Raw genomic sequence first — 12766 nt, forward strand, 5'->3', positions numbered from 1 at the left:
TAACAGGAAAAGACTGAAAGACAGGGGTTAAGTGGGACAAAGGCAACAAAGTAGGCAGCACAATCACAGGAAGGGAATGAAGGGGAAATTCCAAGAACATTTTAAAATAATTCCTGTTTTGCTGCAATAGAAGTCTGAAACTATCATTTATCTTGCTCTAGGTAGAGCTGAAGTCTGTGGAAATTCCCATATAAGGTAGTTTGTTCATGGTTATTTCCTAAAGCAGGATATTACATTTCCCATCTGAAAAAGGCATTAGGCCTTTGGAAGAAGACATTCTTTTGTCAACACCATGCATATATAAAAATATATGTATTAACAGCTGTGGTTCCATTCTTAATGGTTACCACATTTGCCAAAACATGTTATCCCCCTGGCTAAATATGGTTCAGCATCTAGCACTCAATGCCACAGTTTTCCTGTGGTCGTTACTGGAGGTAGTGATAAAGATTGGTATGACTTTACTGCTCCATAAATGGCCCTTCAGTCCGTAATATGTCTTAAATGACATGGTAATGTCTTTACTTTCTTTTTTACATTTTTTAAGATTTTATTTTTATGTAATATCTACACCCAACATGGGGCCTGAATTTACAACCCCAAGATTAAGAGTCACATGCTCCATCGCCTGAGCCAGGCAAGCACCCCATGTCTTTATTTTCTTAATTAAAAACATTTTTTTTACTTTCTTAATTTAGTAATTTAATTTTTTATTGAAGTATAGTTGAGACACAGTGTTTACATTAGTTTCCGGTGCACAACACAGTGACTCCAAAACTCTGTGCTTTGTGCTCTGTGTCTTTACTTTCCTTTAATAAGCAGTCCTGCCTTCCATGTACGGTACCTTTCTTCCACAGTTTTTCCATCTTAGGGGAAGCTGCTCTCCTGCCCCATCTTAATTCCTCCCTATGACTTCAAGGCAGAGCTTCTACCTTTGATTTTTCAGGATGAGCCTCAATCCTTTTTCTTGGACTTCTGCTCATTTGGTAGCCACATGCAGCAACTTGAAATGTGGCTAAGTTCACATCAAGATGTGCTTTAAGTGTAAAACAGACTTGGGATGTCAAAGATTTAGCTCACAAAAATGTAAAATATCTCAATAGTTTTTAATATGTTACATGATATGTATATAGTTTGGACAATAGCTTGGCATATGGAGTTAAAGAAAATATATTATGAAAATAAATTTCACCTGTTTCATTTTGCACTGGCTAGTAGAAAAGTTTAAACTACACATATGATGTGGCTCATGTGTTTATTGGATAGCACCAATCTAGGTTTACTGAATAAAGAAATGTATCCCAGAAAATAAGGGGAAGTGGCAGCCTGAACTAGAATCCTGGCTCTATCTCTTATTAGCCAGGGCAGATTTCTTCACCTACAGATTAGGTCTCCATTTATAAATGTGGTCATAATAAAACCCTCTCAATGTTTCAAGGACTTCAATAGAAAGAAAACATTTAAGCACTTACCAACACAAAGTGCATTCTCAGTGACTGTTACTTCCCTTTCTTGGAGTCTCAGAAACCCTGTGGGTATGTTCGGCTGCTGATTTAGTCATTTTGGGGTTAGTCATAGAAAGTCTGGAATACAAGACTCTTTTTTCCTTCCTTTCCATTCTAATTACTTCCACAGAATCACCCTTACCAGTCAGGGATGTGGGGCGCTTTCTAGCAAAATCTGTCCCCTTCCCCACAGTTGTATAATCTATTTCCATCATTTGTTTATCTGCCATATTCTTCCCTTCACCTCTCCACTGGTCCACACATTAACAAATCGTTAAAATTTATGTCAAAATTCTGGCTGCTGCTCACTTTCTCCTTAGGATCGTTATCAATAGCTCATTGCTACTGCCTAAATTTATTTGTTTTAAAAATATTCTTTATCTTTTATTTATTTTTGAGAGAGAGAGAGATAGAGGGAGAGAGAAAATGAGTGGGGGAGGGGCAGAGAGGGAGGGAGACACAGAATCTGAAGCAGGCTCCAGGCTCTGAGCTATCAGCACAGAGCCTGACATGGGGCTTGAACCCATGAAGTGTGAGACCATGACTTGAGCCGAAGTCAGATGCCTAACCGACTGAGCCACCCAGGTATCCTGCTACTGCCTAAATTTAAATGTAGCTTTGTTATAATTTTAGCTACTTCATGTGTGTGCACTCCATTCTCCTAAGATGCATGGATACATCCTTTATTTCCCTGTGTCTCATCAGATACACAATGAATGAAGACTTTTATAATGGTCTTAGAAAGAAGTAAAATCAAACTGAATATTGACTTTTGATTACTGACCAGACCAAACGGGATCATAGGGAATGAAAAGCAACTTCTCTAAGAAATCACACCTGATTTGGCAGTCTGGAGTTTATTTCTGGCTGATCTGTGAAAATTTTTTTATGATTTCCTCCAAGCTGTTGCTAACAGTGTGCTGAGCTGACAACCCTGAAGACTGAATTCCCCTCTTGGATGATGCTATTTTCTTATTTTCCACCTGACTTTTCCCAAATACCTGCTATTATTTATTACAAATGCCAATCCTTTTGACAGTCTGGCTTAAAGAAGTTTATTATGCATCAATGCAATCTAGCCTCTGAATCTCATTCTACCGCTAGGACCCCTTCCACAGGAGGACAACAACTCTAGGTCCTGGTGGGGCTGGGGGATAGAGAAGAAGGACCAGCTCCTGACAGACTTCCTCCCTTTAGAAAAGATAGAAGATGGTAACAGAATCACAGGGGGTAAGGGAAAGAATTAGTGAGAGAAAGAAAACATAAAAGAAGGGGAGCAGATTTAAGAAAAAAAAAAGCAAAAGAGAGAGAAGCAAATCTCCGCAATAGTCAGGCAACGGGAGTTCTCCAGGTCCATCCTTCACACTGCAATGTTACCATATCCAGTCCCTTAAAATCACCCAAAACTTTATATCGTATTGAAGACCAGTAATCTATGCGCACTCCCTATCACTCTTATCCTGCAAACACATCTTACATCCTAGCACATGTCTTTTGAATTCTTTTCATTCATTGTATACTCATTTATTGAGCACTTAGAGCTAGGCACTGGAGATACAGGAGGGAACATGGAAGACAAAGCCCCTGCTTCATCAATCTTAGAGTCTAGTGGAAAGGGGCAGTTGAGATATGGCATCTGAAAGAAAGAGGAAACCAAGGGCAGGGTGCATATCAAGTATGCCCTTGCAGACCAGAATAAGGATTCCAGGTTCCATTCAGGCGAGGTGAAAAGGCAATGGGAGGATTCTGAACAAGGAAGTAAAACTGACCTTTGCTGAAGATGTCACCAACTCGCTAGAAGAATACCCTTCCCCATCATTGTTTAAATGCTGAAATTTACTCATTCTTCAAAGCCCAACTTAAGAATCAACTAAATGGTGCTGGTCCCTGAGAATTACAGGTCACTCCTACTTTTGGTTATGCCTCCAAACTTGACAGTATACTCATGTTGGTCTGATTATGCTTGGTTATTTGTGGGCAATTTTTTTACACCACCTTTATGTATGTTTATCCAAAGTATCTTTTTCATTTTTTATTCTATGAGCCATGTACACTGCCTTGTTGTTGCAAGGCAGTTAATTTGAAGTTAATTTCTATTAACTTGCAAGACCCAAAGCAAAGCGATCATCCTTTAGAACTTTTTATTTCTTGTCCCTGAAAAAAATAAATCTGTTCTCTTAATACTATAACTATTGCTTATTTCATGACAATGTGTTTATAAAAAACATATCTATAAATATGTAACATACAAAATAAGAAAGTCCCTTACACATCACCCTATTCTATATCACAGCTATGTTCCTCTCAAGGTTATCATGTTCCTGGAGACTGACTGCAAAATAAATGTTTTCATAACTACATTTAAATCTCTAAGGAAGTACACTGTGTAAGGCAGATCATGTGTAAGGCACAAGATCCTTCTGGGGTGAATAATCACCTCTCAATAAATGTTTTATAAATGTAGATTTAGTGCATTAAGGTCACTTTAAAAATGGCCTGCTGGTTTTTACAGACTTATATAGGTTAACGAATAAATAACTCAAGTAGTTATAGTTGCTTTTTCCATACCATGGCAAGACAGATACTCACTAACCGTAGTGCTAAACAGTATATGATTATTTTATTTTAAGACCCTACACGGAATGTGGGTTAAAAATATTTAATGTAATAAAATGACAAAAAGCACTCTATGCTTCTGCAGGACCATATGGCACAAAACGTTATCAAGACTGTTAATGTTTTCTCTACAAATATAAGGGTATAGCCTCCCTTCCTCATCCACTTTAAAACCAACAAAATATAAAGTTACTTTTACCTATATTCAGTAATTAAATATGCACCCACAGGAAGTTAGAACCACAACCATTACACTTTGCAGCAGAGAAAAGACAAATTTAATTAGCATGGCTAAAAGCTACTACAACTTACCCAAGACTGTTCCTGTTACTGGATATGCAAGTTTAGACAAATGTCTTTTCGATGGATGTCTTCTCTCAGACTTCCACTCCTCTGTCTTAATCACTTTGCACACACAGCCCCACCTCTGCAAAAGCAAGTTGATATTCCGAGCACTTTACCTGATGTGCCTCTACACTCTCTTGTTCTCACCTCAAGAATAAAGAATCTCCTTTCTGGTACTTTTGCTCTTATTTTCTCTCATTATCAGGGCCTGGGCAACCAGTTCCAGATTACAGTGGATTATCTTTAAAAGCTCCTGTTTCCTATACTGTATAGTACTTCCTCATCTTAATTTTGTGTCTGTTGCCTTGAGCTATATTTAAGGCAATGAAACCAAATTGAGGGCTTTTTTTCCTGCATTCAGTCAAGTCATGTGACATGGTATGTTACACGATAACCCCAAAGTTCTGAAGCAATAAGGCAACACCCCTAAATGTCATAACTCATATCCTGTTGTTTTATGTACCTAAGTTAAGAAATTCATCCACAAATTTATTGAAAGCTGTGCAGAAAATATTTAGAAAAACAAACGATAATTAGTATAGAAAGAGGTGAAGCTTTCATAAAAAGATATTCTCCACCCTTTTGGATCTTGATAGTATCTACATGTTTGAAATAATAGAGCTTCTTTTAAGTCTCCTCTGAATGCTTTACCACGTCAGTGTTGAACAGCTAGTCTATTTTATCCTCCTGGTAGCTCAGCCCAGTTTAAAGGCAGGCAGGCCAAACTCTGGCAGGCTAAGTAGGGGAAATAGCCTTCTGTCCCAGATATCCTTGACACACACAGTGCAGAGAAGGAGCAGGGCCAATGCTAATGAGGCCTCATACATCCAACTGAGTCACCTCGCAGGACTCCTGGGTGCCAAGTTTCCATTGAAGACTAATCAAGGGATCTTTGGTAGAGATGGAGGAACTCAGGAGCATTTAATACAGGCTTCCGCCTCCATGAATGAAGACTTCCTTGCCCTGATTCATTGAGAATATTACAAGAAAGTCCCTTAAAAAATTTATTATAAAGCAGTCATTTTAAGAATGATAACAGCATTTCTTGGTTATGGGACCTGAGGTTAATCTTTAAAAACAAGAGAACAATTCCTCACCTTTGCTTGTTATGCCAACGAGACTGGGTATTGGCAGCATTGAGAGATGGCGACTGTCAGTAGAAGGGCAGTGTGACAGGCACCCTGGAACTCCATCTACTCTATAGGGAAGCAGTCTGATGTCTGGAGAGGTGAAAGAGCTCACCTAAGACAAGCTGTAGGCAGTGAGCTCTAAACTTCAGGGCTCTGGCCCAGCACCCCTGGGGGCACCACACAGGCTCCATCTCCATGGCTCACTCTAAAGCCTGACCACCAGAGTTGGGTTTGGACTTGAAATACAAGACTAAACGTATGTACAATTCCAGCCAGAGGACTTTTCTGGCCTTGATTTACTTACTTTGTTTTGAGGGGTGTGAGTGGGATATAGAAGGAAACTGGAAGTACAAGGCTGTTTGTGGGTAAGAAGAGGCCTCCCACCCCCATTCCCATGAGGGATAGTACTACACCGGAGATATAAACCCTGGAAAGCAGCCACAATCTCTCCTGGGAGAAGTAAAAGAATGGAAGTCTTGTGAGCTAAATTCCCAGCATATGGAATTCTCTTCAAGAAAGTAACTTATGTTATTGCAATTAAAATCCAGAGAGGCAAACATCTGCCATTTCTTTGTGTCCCAATTCTTTACTGATCATCACGCACTGTGAAGGAAACAGGGTGTTGTGATGAACAAAGGGGGCACACATGCCTAGGGAGGTGACTAGGAGAAGTCTATCTTGAGTCCTTCTCGCTTTTATCTCATCCCCTCCTCCTCTCTTTGGATAAATTCTTCTAGGCAAGAGCAAATCCAGAACACATTTTTCAATCCTTATCTTACGTTAGACATTTATAAACAGTGCTCTCCTGGACATTTTCAACTCAAAACCCTTGGTCTCCAGGCCATTATCCTGTCCTTCCAATCATCCCATCACGGTCTCCTCTGTAGGATCCCCTTCCTTTGCCTGCCTTTTAGGTGTAGCAACTTCCCTAATTCGTACCCTGGATCCCTGCTTGTGAACACTATGAACATTCTCCCTGACGACTCACCATCTCTCATGGCTCCACTACTCCCCCCATGTTAGCAACACCAGCCAGACCTTTCTCTTGAACCTGCAGTCATGCATCAAATTGTCTTCTGGCTGCTTTCATGGAGACACCCTAACTCAAGATGACTAAATAAACCACTCACCCCCTCCTGCCATGCCCATAGCCAGCTCTTCCTTTTATATGTACTCTCTTAGGTACAGCAACATTACCCAACCAGTCACCCAAGTTAGGAATCTCCCAGTCACCCCTGATTTCTTACCTTCAAACCAACCACTTCTGCTAATTTTAACTCCTAACTCATTTTTAAATTAGTCCCTCTGTGCTACTTCACTCTCATTTTTAGCCCTGTTACCATTCTAGCCCTCATGATTACACACTTGGTCTACAGCTGCAGCCTCCTAACTCTCTGCCTTTAACCAAATCCAGGAGACTCAGCCAACAAGTGATCTAAGGAGCCAGGTGTCTCTCCAGAACTTGCTTCAACTCTGCAATGGCTCTCTGGTGCACTGAGCACAAAGTTAAGCCCCTTAAAGAAGAATACAAACCCAATATGCCCTGGCCCACCAACCTCCTCCAATCCTCATCTCTGGACACTCCCTGCCACTCACTTCATGCAACCCAGCCATGACATATGCCATGTAGGCCCCCATCTCAATGTTGCTGCTTATGCCAGCCCTCAGCCTGGAAGAGCTTTTCATCTTCCTCTTGCTAATTTTAACATCCTTGTACAACTGAAGTGAAGCATAAGGTCTTCAAAAAACCCTGCCTCAACCCCTCTCCAGTCCCATTCTCCTGTCTGCATCAGGCACTCCTCCTCAGGGCTCTCATGAGGCCCTCTCACTTATCTCATAAGAGCTTCTTTTTCTAACCAGAGTGAGGGCAAGAAGAAGGCTTCTGCTTATCTTATGCCCTTCCTACCTATGGCTGCCATACACACTAGGCATTCAATAAAGTTTAAACTGAGCCTGTAGGAGAGACAGTCGTTCTCATCTTACAGATAAGGAAAATGATGCTCAGAAAGAGGTTACGTGGTTTCTTAAAAGTCATCCATGGAGAAATCTAAGAGAGAAACTCAGAATGCAAAAATGAAGTCTTTTCTTAAAATCAGAAAGCCTATCACAGCTAAGCATGGTGAGGTGAAAGCAGGGAATGTATCTAAGTTTTTATTACTGCTACCCTAGAGCCTGGCAAGGGGTTAACTCTCAGACAGGAGTATTTAATAAATACTGGGTGGCTCACTAACATATATACAGAGAGGGTCACTTTACTTGTATACGGTGCAAGAGAGGGTCTGCTTCTCTCCAGCAGATGGAGCTATGGTTCCATGTCGTTACCAGCTACCATTTGGGTGCCCTGACTGGTTAAAAGAACCAGCCTTTTTCACTCATCCACTGCCACACTTCCTTTTTCCTTTATAACTCTCACACAGATAAAAGGAAATCCAGATACATGTTTTCCATAGAATACTCTCTAAATGGACACATATCTATTTTGTAACTTATTCAATGCCTTTGCATATCTTTTCCTGTCTGGACTTTTAAAAAATCTGGGGTAATTTCACCCAATTTGATTTACCCAGTCTAGCAAGTGCTACTGAATGTTTCCACCTTTCTATAAGCTTCATGGGTTCTTATTTATGAAACACATCTATAACCCAGCAAGTTCATCATGTTCATCCCCAGACATATGCTTTCCCTGGGGTGTCTGCCCTACTTCACTTGAGAAAACATTAGTTTTCCAACCATCTCTCATTAAAAACAAAAAACAAAACAAAATTATCTTAATATTTTCAATATATTTTCATCATTATCTTAAAGTCTTTGAAGTTATAAACAGGATAAAAAAAGAAATTAATACCACCTATGAGAGTAGAACTTACAGTAAAATCTTTTTTTTTTTTTAATTTTTTTTCAACGTTTTTTATTGATTTTTGGGACAGAGAGAGACAGAGCATGAACGGGGGAGGGGCAGAGAGAGAGGGAGACACAGAATCGGAAACAGGCTCCAGGCTCCGAGCCATCAGCCCAGAGCCTGATGCGGGGCTCGAACTCACGGACCGCGAGATCGTGACCTGGCTGAAGTCGGATGCTTAACCGACTGCGCCACCCAGGCGCCCCAAACTTACAGTAAAATCTTAAGCAAACTTCATTTTTCACTCAATTTACAAATTTCATAGCATTCCTGAAAAACTTGGTGTCTACTGAAATCATGTAAAAGTAGGCCATGATTATATCTAAAATAGAATTAGGTGCTATGCTCAAATAATTATAATTTTTTTTTTCTTTTTTACCTGCATCAAAGTCCTATGGATGCAAAGTCCATGGCATCCAGCATCCCTGACCCTAGCCAACTCAATGCCTATGTGCCCCTTGCCCCAAACCATTGTGGAGTATTTTTTGTTACCCCACAAGTTCCCAGTTGCTCTGTAGGAAACAGTTCTAGCCCCACTGAGAATTACTGACCCAGAGGATTTCAGAGGCCATTAAGCTACCTAATGGCAAAGCATTGATTAAAGTATCTTAAGGAACTACTTGTCAGGGTGTGACTTAACCTATGACATTGAATACTACTAAAATTAAAACACTACCTAAAAAACTTCCAACTATAATTTAAACTCTTTAATCAAGTAACCCCTCAATTTTCAAGTATTTTCAAACTCAGATAAAATCACGTCAGGAAAAGAATGTCATAAAAGAACAAGACTTTTCTAATCACAATGATATCTAAGAAAGATCCTAAAGGACAGCACTTGGTCCTGAATGTTCCTAGCTCTGGGAGACTTTTTGAGTATGAGCAATGTATAATCCCCAATATCCACTCAGACCTGAAACTGTCCAAAGTACAGGAGGCACAGCAGGGGAATGAAGCTTGTCAATTTCCATGGCAATATTGTAGGAAGACTCTAGTTGCCCAAGGACATGACAAAAAAGGGACAATGCTGGCAAGTGCCTCTATGTCAGAGAGAGGAGGCCCTGATGGCAAAGTTGGAATCCCAGAAGGCACCAAGTATTCTCAAGTTAAACATGGTCTGCTTAGGTATGTCAACTCAACACTTCAAAACTGAATGAAAGCCCTGTTCCCCACCTGAAAGTAGCTCTTCTCCACACAAGGTCCCCCCATTCACTCAGTGGCCAAGGCCAGAAACACTGGAGTCATCCTCAACTCCTCAAATGTCCACACACTTCACAATGTCCAAATGCAAAGTCTTTTCTTTTCTGCCTTTAAATACCTGAGTCTATTCACCTCTTTCTATCCCTGTGGACAGTACCTACTTCTGGCGCCATCACTTCTCACTTGGATTAACATAACAGCCTTCTAACTGGTCTCTGGACTTGCACTTCTTGATGATCACTGTCTCCAACCCACCCCCTTTCCACACTGTTGCAACGTAGCTTTTGAGGCAGCACACCCACCTCCCTCCACTCTCTGTTTCAGAGCTAGCTCTCCTGACCACGTAACAGGCAACTGATTAGACAGTGTTTGTTCTTAACCCTGGCCACAGTGACTGGTCCTGGTTTAGGCACTGGACCTGAACTAAGCTAATCAGATTCTATGTTTTGAAAATTAGAAATCTGAATAGAGAATAATCCTTAGGAAGTAGAACAAGTCAACTAATGATATTATCCTACAGAGAAATTGCACAGGTTGTTCTGCTGAGATGCTCAGAGTTGCTCTAGTTGTTTATTCTCTCAGAGACCTGGATGTTTGGCCCTTTCGTTCTCTGAGCCACCCTGCTATCTTTCCAATAAATTCCTTTTTAGCCTGTTTGCCAGAGTCAATTCTTGTTATTTGTAGCCAAGGAAACTTAAGTAACAATAAAAGTAGTCTCAGGCTGACAAAAGATCCTTCCTCATCTAGATGTCCCTGCTCCCACTCTGCATTCCCCAGGTACACTACACACTTCACATGCTCTAAGCCAGTTATGGGGACCTACGTGCTACATCTCAGTATCCTACCTGCTCCTCCCTCTGCTCTTCCTGTCTACAATGGCGTCTCTGGATGATTCTCATTCATCTGGCAGGACTTAGATGTCATTTTCTCTGTGATATTTTCCCTAAGTTTCTCAGACTAGACACTCATGCTCCCATAAGGCCTGGCACTCAGTACTCCTGAAATGGAGTTTAACACCACACAATCTGTTGCCTGATTCCTTATTAGAGTCCAAAAGGAAGTTTATTACAAGTGGTGAATCTCCCCACACCTATGCACATCCCTGCCAGAGAGAAGACTCTCAGTAAATGCTTCTCAAACAAATGAACAAACTAGGAAATTAGAAGTCCACTTAAACAATCAAATTAGTACTGGGGAAAGTGTAATAGAAGTTTGAAAATAAATATATTTATTTAGAATCAAGAGGTCTTACATACTCAATGTTAAATTCACTTTAATATATTAATTCATATTCAAAACAGTTCAATTTATGTGTTCACTTTGTGAAAATTCATCAACCTGTGTACTTAAGATTTGTGTACTCTTGGGGTGCCTGGGTGGCTCAGTTGGTTGAACATCTGACTTAGGTTCAGGTCATGATCTCATGGCTCATGAGTTTAAGCCCCACATCGGGCTCTGTGTTGACAGCTCAGAGCCTGGAGTCTGCTTTGGGTTCTGTGCCCCTCTCTCTCATTGTCCCTCCCTCACTCATGCTCTGTCTCTCTCTCTCTCAAGAATAAGTAAAACATTAAAAAAATAAATAAAAAAAGATTTGTGCACTCTTTTGTATGTATATTAAACGTGAATAAAAAATGTAAATGTATTTAACATAGCTGAAAACCACAGCTTTAGGCTAGTAATAAGTTCAATATGCATGGAAACACCATACAATGGTGGAAGGTGCCCTGACTACAGGTAAAAAGTCCCTGGTTTACAGTCTTAATTGTACCACTTACTAGATGTAACATCTTGGTTCAGTGTATTCAGCTTTAGCAACTACAAAATGGGATAATAACTTGGCTACACAAAGATTAAATGAAATCATAAATGTAAAAAGTCAAACAAGGCGGGGTACCTGAGTGGCTCAGTCAGTTAAGCGTCTGACTTTTGATCTCAGTTCAGGTCTTGATCTCAGGGTCATGAGTTCAAGCCCCACATTGGGCTTAAAAAAAAAAAAAAGTCTACGTGGCAATGAGAAAGAATGAAATATGGCCCTTTGTAGCAACGTGGATGGAACTGGAGAGTGTTATGCTAAGTGAAATAAGCCATACAGAGAAAGACAGATACCATATGTTTTCACTCTTATGTGGATCCTGAGAAACTTAACAGAAACCCATGGGGGAGGGGAAGGAAAAAAAAAAAAAAAAGAGGTTAGAGTGGGAGAAAGCCAAAGCATAAGAGACTGTTAAAAACTGAGAACAAACTGAGGGTTGATGGGGGGTGGGAGGGAGGAGAGGGTGGGTGATGAGTAATGAGGAGGACACCTTTTGGGATGAGCACTGGGTGTTGTATGGAAACCAATTTGACAATAAATTTCATATACTGGAAAAAAAAATAAATTAAATAAAAATTAAAAAAAGTCAAACAAGGTGCTTTTGTTACAAAATTCTCTATCATCTCAGAGTGAGTGTTAGCTGAAATGATAAAAATCAGAACCATAAATATACAACACTTCGACACAAAAATGCCTGCAAAATCCCACGAATGCATACCAAAAAAGGTGAAATGGGATAATGAATCCAGATACTAACATGAAATTTAAGATTTGATTTATTCTTGAGGAAGAAAGGATACCCCTACATCATCATGTTTCTTGAGAAATAGATTAAAAACTCATTTACATTTTATGAAGTAACACAAACATTCATCATACTTATGACAGCAGAGATGCTTTTTAGAGTTCAGCCAGAGCATTAAGCCTTCTGGCTAATGGGGGTGCAGGAAAGCAAAGACATTTCATATCCATGTGGCCAGGATCTTATCATACTACCAAGTTATAGTGTTAGCTTTAACACTGCAAAACTATTTCAAAATAAAAATGTTTCTATTTAGAGAGTATAAAACAAAATAGGATGGGGTATATGGGTCAGATACACACGAAACAAGTGTTTACATACCTAAGTGCAAAGAATGTACTTTGTTAAAAACTGAGTCACAATTAGAAATTATTGGTGACTAACTGGCAATTTATGATATACTTCCCCACAGTGTCAAAACATGTACAAGCTCATAAGTGCATTCAACAGTGATTT

General features: G+C 40.0%; 1 protein-coding gene across 2 annotated transcripts in view; it reads right to left on the reverse strand.

Annotated features, from left to right (window-relative positions):
• The window catches only part of LIMS1 (LIM zinc finger domain containing 1), a 161975-nt gene that overhangs the window by 93747 nt on the left and 55462 nt on the right, over positions 1-12766 (reverse strand). The window contains exon 1 of one of the 2 annotated variants that reach the window (XM_042981055.1): positions 4434-5359. The exons of the other annotated variant lie outside the window; for it this stretch is intronic. The gene's annotated coding sequence lies outside the window, so the exon portion shown is untranslated. Of the gene's footprint in view, positions 1-4433; positions 5360-12766 lie in introns of those variants that run through there. 2 annotated transcript variants of the gene reach the window in all.

This window comes from Panthera tigris, chromosome A3, assembly GCF_018350195.1.
Source record: "Panthera tigris isolate Pti1 chromosome A3, P.tigris_Pti1_mat1.1, whole genome shotgun sequence".
NCBI classification, from domain to species: Eukaryota; Metazoa; Chordata; class Mammalia; order Carnivora; family Felidae; genus Panthera; species Panthera tigris.